Raw genomic sequence first — 7,876 nt, forward strand, 5'->3', positions numbered from 1 at the left:
GGTGTGGTATTGGAATACTCACCCGAATACGGGAACTTCTTATACTCACAAATTGTTAATTTCAAAAGCAATTGTCGTAGTTGCCGAAATGCGGATTTATATTTGCAAATTAAGTAATTAGGAGCGCGCGTAGGCGATGCCGGCTCGTGAGAAATGTCTGCGCGGGCGCCGTCGCAACTCCTTTTATATGCGAGCCGCAGAGAATCCACGCGTTCGCATTAGCACTCGTTAACCGATTATGTAAAAAAAAGAGGTATGTAACGTTTTTCGTTACAATGGCGGGCACGATTTTTCAAATAATGGCAAGTTGGGTATCGTTTTCGAGGTATTTGGGGGTGCTCATTACGAATATTGCTTTTGTTTGAACTGTCGTGTTTGCCATCTTGGATTTAGAAATGAGTGCCATATTTGTATTGAACATTCCCAAACATCTCGAAAACAATACCCAACTTGCCATTATTCGAAAAATCGCGCCCGCATCTTGGATTTAGAAATAAGTGCCATATTCGAAACCTAAAACCGAAAATGCCATAAGCAAACATTAAAGAAATTACTGTTAAAATAGATTAAAAAATCGCTTAAGAATGCTCCCCTTTTAAGAAAATAAAATATTTTAATATAAAATATTTCGCTTGAGTTACGAAAAGAAAGACATATAATAAGCTATCAAAGTTGTACTGGTGGTGCCAACACTATAGTAGAAACAAATATATAAGTACTGTAAATTTGTTGCAATATGTGCTCCAATTCAAATAAAATTAAAATAAATAATTATTCAATAAAGCATGAACGCAGAGCCGTTAAAAGTATTATAAAATAATTAAGTGTCCCAATCACTTACAGGAGTTAACGAAAACATTTAATGTTTATTAAAGTAAGTATTAGTTCAAGATGCGCAAATAAATCTAAATTACAGGCACCACTAAAATTTACGTAATATAATTATTTTGATACAGAATAGCAAAATGGGGAGAAAAAAAATTCGTTACTTTGCAACACTTTCCTATCTTGTTGCCGCGAAATTATTTTTCTGTTTTAGTGAATATTTACATAAAAATATGAGTTGAAACGCATTACTTACTTGTGGAATGCGATGTTAGTGTCTATTTTATGTTTGTCTGTTGTATTTTTACACCCATTTACCGCACATTTCGTCATTTTTAGCAAAAAATTTTGGAGCTGTTCGCGGTGCAATATGACCTTGAGCACTAACAGCCCGCGCGCTCCTGGGACGCGTTTGGAACCCTCTAACTTGCCTCACTTAGCGTGTGCGGGCTAGGTTTCTATGCGTTATTATTCTAAGCCCGCGTATTTAATTGTTACGATTATGAAGTTGTTGTCTTGAAATTTGTGATTGTATTGTAATTAAAATGAAAAGAAGTGGGACATAGTTTGAAATGCTGGTTAATTTCATAAAACAGTGAGTGTTGCGAGTTGGCCTTCAAATAAAAAACTTGCAGTGCCTAGTGTCACTGCAAGCAATTAAAGACTTAAACAGTATTGTAATCTCTAAATATTTTTGTGTTTATGTTTATGGTTATGGGGAATTTAATAAACCCACTAAAACGCTCAAGATTCTGCTAATGCTGGCCCAGCAGGCGACAATAACATTACTAAAAGATGTTAAAAGGTAGGCATCCAACTCAAAATTATGGATATTAGGTATTGAACTTTTGGTTCGTTTATAAGTCATTAATTCACTCAACTTGACCTATTCTTATTGGTGTTGGTGGCTTGCTTTTCTATTGTATAGAAGGAATTAAACCTCAAATGTTTTTTTTTTGTAATTTTAAAATTATGTAATGATTTGTCCAATTCTTGAAGCATGGCATGGTTTAAAAATTAAAGTAATTTCATACCAAATCTTATATTGTAAAAATAACAAATTTATGCATACTCTCGCAAGCCAAGTCAAGTGACAACTACAGAATTTGTGTTAGTTAATTCTTTCCAAAGTGAAATTTCGACCATACACGTGCAAAAACCCTTGTAATGCGTTTCGAAACGGTTTACACTGTATGTGAAAACCAATTGTTCTTCATTTATGACGGAAAAATACACTCCCAAATTCTGTTGCTGTAATTACGATTTTAACACTAACGCGTTCGATGCATTTGTTGCGACGAAAAATGTACTAAGTACTTACGTAAATAGCGTAGATGTTAGTGCACAGACAAGTGCTACCGTGTTATTATAATTAGTAGTTGCAATTAAAAATTAAAACAGCAAAATTTGCTACACAGTCGCGTATCGAAAGTTTGTTTTAAAATTTTTAAAGTAATTTACTACATTTGGCATTGAGTTTAACAGTGCAAAACGATAACTATATAAAATTTAAAATATGTAGTAACTTATATGCTAATAAGTGTTGCCAAGACGCCTTTTTAACGGGAAAAGAAGTTTTTGTTAAGTGCTTTTTGTTTTGTTTCGGCTTTACTAACGACAATTTTCACGCCTTGCCACTGATAAATATGTCGACTATCTGGTGAGAAAAATTTTTATTGGTTTTTTATATGTAGCTTTAGTAACATGTACAACCTAAAATCCTTAATTCGAGAAAATGAGTATGAACCCAGCTTTACTTGGCGAAAGTACAGTTTAGTAACACTCTGAGTCTCGTGGAGTTTGTAAGAGACGTTCACCTTCCTAAAAGTAAGCGAAGTTTTATTTTTCTTGTATACGTTTTATAAAATCCCATTTTAAATTTTACAAAGATTTTACAATAAATATTGGTATGTATTATGCAATTTCATAATAAAATAGTTAATCTCTTACTAGGTACTTGACAAAGTGCACTAGAATAATGGAGTTGAAAAAGCATGTTTCATAATGAAAACTTTTTGCATTAATGTTTATGTTGTGTTCATAATTAGGTTCTTAGCAAAGTTTTTATATGAGTAGCATATCAAGCTAGAGCCCGAGTAAATTTCATTTTAGATTTGCACATATATGTCTTTTTTACACTTGTATATGTTGATAACGCTTGGTTAACATCGTAAAGATACTTCTTTTTGTCGAAGAAGTCTCGCGTAAATCGTCAAATGCCAGTGGAGATCTGGTGACTTTAGTTAGAATCTCAAAACGGTTTTTTATTTTATTTCAAAGCTAATGTGATTAAGAAAGTTCTTACCTGTGTTTCTCTTTTTTATATACTTTTTACATATTATGATCAGCTATTTTCCCAGTTAATGTAAGGATCTCAGTCATCCGATTGAATTAAAATTTGGTATAATACGGAAACTCGACCCTTGCCCTTACCATAATATTTCTTTTCTTTTCGGGACGAATAAGTCGTAGGCCTGGTGGTGAGAGCTTTAAAATGCAAAGATCGGAAGGGCACTGCCTCTGCGCCCGTCATCCTGAGATATAAGTTGACAAGTCCCATATGTCTGTAATTTCACCAGCATCCCTACCGTTCAAAACCGGAACACTCACATTACTGCTTGGCGGCAGAAATAGCTAAAGTGGCAGTACTTCCCTGGACGAACTGTTTCACAAGGAGCTCTACTGCTACTAAACCTGCTATTGTACCTTGATCTGATGCTACAACCAGGGCAGATAGACGACGAGTTGTTTGATCACAGATGGTGACTTTATTGACCTTTTGGAGTACACTGTTTTGTATCGTGGGTTTTCAAATTTTAGTTTAGTATTATAAAAACGTTATTGCAACTTATGAGTACTTGTTTACACTTATTTTACTACCGGGTATTTATATTAATACCGTGTACAGTATAATACTCTGAAACCACACGCGTCGCGTTCTCGAAGCAGGAAAGTTATTAAGCACAGACTGAAGACGCTTGTGTATCCACTATAGAACATCTAATTGCCGATAAGTCAAGTTTTGAGTTTTATTATATTCACCAAAAATCAAGAATAAACGGGAATGTATATGTAAAGAGACTGATGGCAGTGGAGGAAGTAAAGGTTTGTCAGGATCGTAACAGGTGGAGGTCCTTGGACTCTGCCTACACCGGCGGAAGACAGGCATGATGATATGGAGGTATGTATGTAATTGACTAAAATCTAAGCGACAGTAATTTTTTATTCGAAGGTTCCCCATAGTAGAAGTCAAGTCAATAAATACGAACATTGAAGGTTAGAACATGCCTCTAGAGTGATTACACGCGGGGAATTTTAGCAGCGATGCAAACGCGCGTTTGTGAAACTCGCGGTTGCATCGCTACACTTGCAACTTAAAGGTGTAGCGATGCAATCGCGCACTTGCATCGAGTTTTCATCACTGCTAAGAGTCGCCGTGTGTAACAGCTCTAAAATACTGTGAAATATTGTGTTACAGAAAAAAAACAAAAATGAAACAACTTGTAATTTTCAATTTAAATTGTCAGAAGTAAATGTGGTAAGTAGAAAATAGCTATCTAAAAAAAATTGTGGTTGAGTACAGACGTACTCACCGGTTCATTAATGTCCAAAAAGCCGCCATGTAGATGATATTATTGTTTATCGATTTATTTTTTATCGAGTCAGGTAAGTAATCCCTAATCTAACCAGGACCAAAATTTGAAAGTATTTTCACATATTATGTATCTTCTTTACCTCTTAGAGTCAATTTACATTGCCGCGGAACGGAATAATTATGTGATTATTTGTAACCATGTTATGTATATATATTATGAACTTTATGTCAATAGCATAACGGAGAAACTAAAGCCAAAAAACAGGTCGCGCGTCTCACGGAGAATTCTCGCGCACACGGGAATTCCCGCACTTACTGTTAGTTATAATTTATAGACCTCAGTTATAGTCACATTCTAATTTGAAGAAAATATTGCGCCTCTAAGAGTGGCAAATTAAGTGATGAATCCGATATAATTATTGCCTTTCACCCAATTTCCGTTAACCGATTTTAATGAAATTTGGCAAATAGGTGTAATTCCACAAACTTTTGAGGTCGTTTTTTTCATAATAAAGCTTAGAATAATAACGCATAGAATGATAGTTTCATAAAAAATGAACTGTCACAAATGTAGTCGTAAGCAACTTGTATTTACGCTCGTCGGCATGCACACAAATATACAAATAATGATGCCATGGAATAACATTTCCCTCAAAAGTGGGGAAATTGTATCTTGCTTAACTCATCGTTAAGTTAGAGGTGCCTACAGATTTGCTCGATTTTGTCGATCGTTACTGTCGATCAGGTGCCTACAGATATGCTCGATTTTGTCGATCGTTACTGTTGATCGACAACGTCAAGTGACAGGAATTTTCTAAAATTTAGTTTTGGTATTCCTTATGGAAATGGCATTTACATCTGAATACACGAATCTGCAGGCCGCCCCTCCTTTTTTAGCAGGACTAGTTTGCCCACTTTCCACCGCACACGCTGCGAGGAGTGCCCGGAGGCGGGTTTCCAGGCCGTTTTTGCGCGTCTGAGGATTCCGTCAGGGCCGGGTGCCGTTTTCTTTGCTTGAAACCGCAACACGGCTGCACCCAGCTCACCCTCTGACAGTTCCGGAATATCCCCATCCGTCATAGGGCCTGTCTGTGTGTCTGGGGGCGTCATTACAGGAGAGATATAGTGGGGCCTCCTTGGGAATAAAGTGTTCACCACTCTGTTCAGAATCTCGGGTGACATTGAGGACGTCAGTGGTGGAGTCACTTCCTATAGAACCTCCCAGCTCTGAACCCGGCGCCCCAAGGCGGCGCTAGTAAACATGTCCACAATTGAGCCGCCCTGGAACTACACGTATGTGTTTGCCGATCCTTGGTTTAGAACCACTAGCCGTCCACTTCCGGCAAGAAGCTCTCGAACTCGGCGAGATTCCTGTTCGGCGAGAAGTAGACACCGATTACGACTGTGTCCTCCACTTGCGCTGTCACACATCCCCGGCGCCTCATGACTCACTCGAATGGTGATGAACCGGCCGAGATATTCGTGGCGATAGCCACTGTGTCCCCATGGCCAGCTACCCAGTTGTCCCGGGCGGGGACTAAATAGGGTTCAGCCACTACCACTACCTGTATCAACCACTGTGCCATGCTCTGAACCAAAAGATTCTGAGCAGCGACACAGTGGTTGATATTGTGGAAACGTAATAGCCATTTAATCAGTGGCCATTTCCACCACCTCTGCCGATGAGTGTGGGCGGACTTGCCGCGGCTGGGCTCTGACTCCAGCGGCAGGTGGTCCTCTGTCTCGTTTCGAGACTGGGGGATTGCACTGTTTGCTACCCAGTCTATTAGCCTGCTTGCCTGCATCCGCACACAAAGTGCAGTGTAGGCCGGTAGAGCAGGCCTTGTGCGCCGATTGGCCGCAGCGATAGCACAGCGTGCTACGGTCATTTGTGGCGGTACACCGTTCCCGGTCATGCCCTTTTTTTTACGGGGGGGAAATCTTTATAAACACCCCCGAGCCCAGGGAGACTCAGGGGTTATGTGGGGACTCTCCCTCCATATTGGAGGGCCTACTCCACTAAACCCCCCCCGGGTTTACCTCCCGCCGATTGAGTCGGCGCCGTGGGGTCGGTGCACATTCCAGGGCTCCCGCGCCAACGGAGGGGCAGGTCAGTTGTCCTCCGACCAGTTCCCCAAACGAGTGAGGCCGTGCAATGCAGGCTTCGGAGTCCCTGTCCAGAGCCCGCTGACCTCACTAAGGGATCAGGCGAGCAGCGAACTGCCTTCGCCTTCTCCCCGTACGTCTGCGCCGAAGCGGGTGCGCGTCCGCCGTGTCTTCACGCACCCGCTCCGCAGCCTCCTTCTGCGACATAACCTCTCCGCAAAAGGACTCTCCAGGACTCCTCACTACCGAGCATGGCGGCAACCACGGCTCGGCAGCGAGAGGTCCTGCCCTATTGTCCCCGTCAGGGTACGGCGCTGCCCATCCCACCGGCTGCACACCTCTAGGGTGTGCTGCGCGGTGTCATCCGCAGCGCCGCACTCGTGGCACGACGGGGACGGTTCCCTCCTCGCCACCTTGTGCAGGTAGTGACCGAAGCAGCCATGCCCAGTCAGCACCTGCACAAGGTGATACGACAGTGGCCCGTGGGACCGGCTCATCCACTCTACGAGGACAGGACGGATCGCCCCTATGGTGAGCTCCATAGGGGGGATCCGCCAAGCTCTCTTTCCACTGGTCCCGCATGTGCTGCGCCACGAGACGGCGCTCCCGCTCGACCTCTTGGGGAGCAGGGACCTCGGCTTCAAGGTCCCACGGCGGAGTACCGATTTCGTCGCCGCGGATAAGGCCCCACTCCAAATGGGAGCCCCGTATAAGGCCATACTTCGAGTCACCCCGGCGTATAGCCTTCTGCATGGGGCTCCCGGTCTCCCGAGATTGGGCAGGAGCCGACCCAAAGCCAATGCGGCGCCCACTATTCGGAGAGCAAGTTGCCGGAAATGCTCCCCGAAGTTCCATCGCCGGCCGGTCCAGGACAAGGCCCAGGTATTTCATCTGGGACCTGACCGGGACCGACACTCCCGCGATGGAGATGTGGACGCCTGACAACACCGCCCAACCTCTGCCCTCCCGCCGAAGACGGCCACATACGTCTTCGGCACGGCGACCTCGAGCTCCAGCAATTGTATTCGGTGGACCACCATGTCCGCCGCTACTGAGGCTCTTCGGGCCGCCTCCTGGAAGGTGGTCCCCCGGACGGCCACCAGCGTATCATCAGCGTACACGATGACCGCCCTCCGGGAGAGCAGCGCGCCCCTCAGCGCCCAATCGTACCCCAGGTTCCACAGTAGTGGTCCTAACACGGACCCCTGGGGTACTTCACACCTCATTGGACGCTCGGCGCGCCTCCCTTCCCTCGTCTGGAAGAGCACCACCCTGTCCTCCAGGTAGTGCTCCACCAGACGGCTGAGGTACCTGGGGATCTCGTGGTACCTCAGCGCCTCCCTGATAATG

Source organism: Hyposmocoma kahamanoa, unplaced genomic scaffold (genome assembly GCF_003589595.1).
Source record: "Hyposmocoma kahamanoa isolate Upper Pololo Valley unplaced genomic scaffold, ASM358959v1 66, whole genome shotgun sequence".
In the NCBI taxonomy this organism is placed as follows: Eukaryota; Metazoa; Arthropoda; class Insecta; order Lepidoptera; family Cosmopterigidae; genus Hyposmocoma; species Hyposmocoma kahamanoa.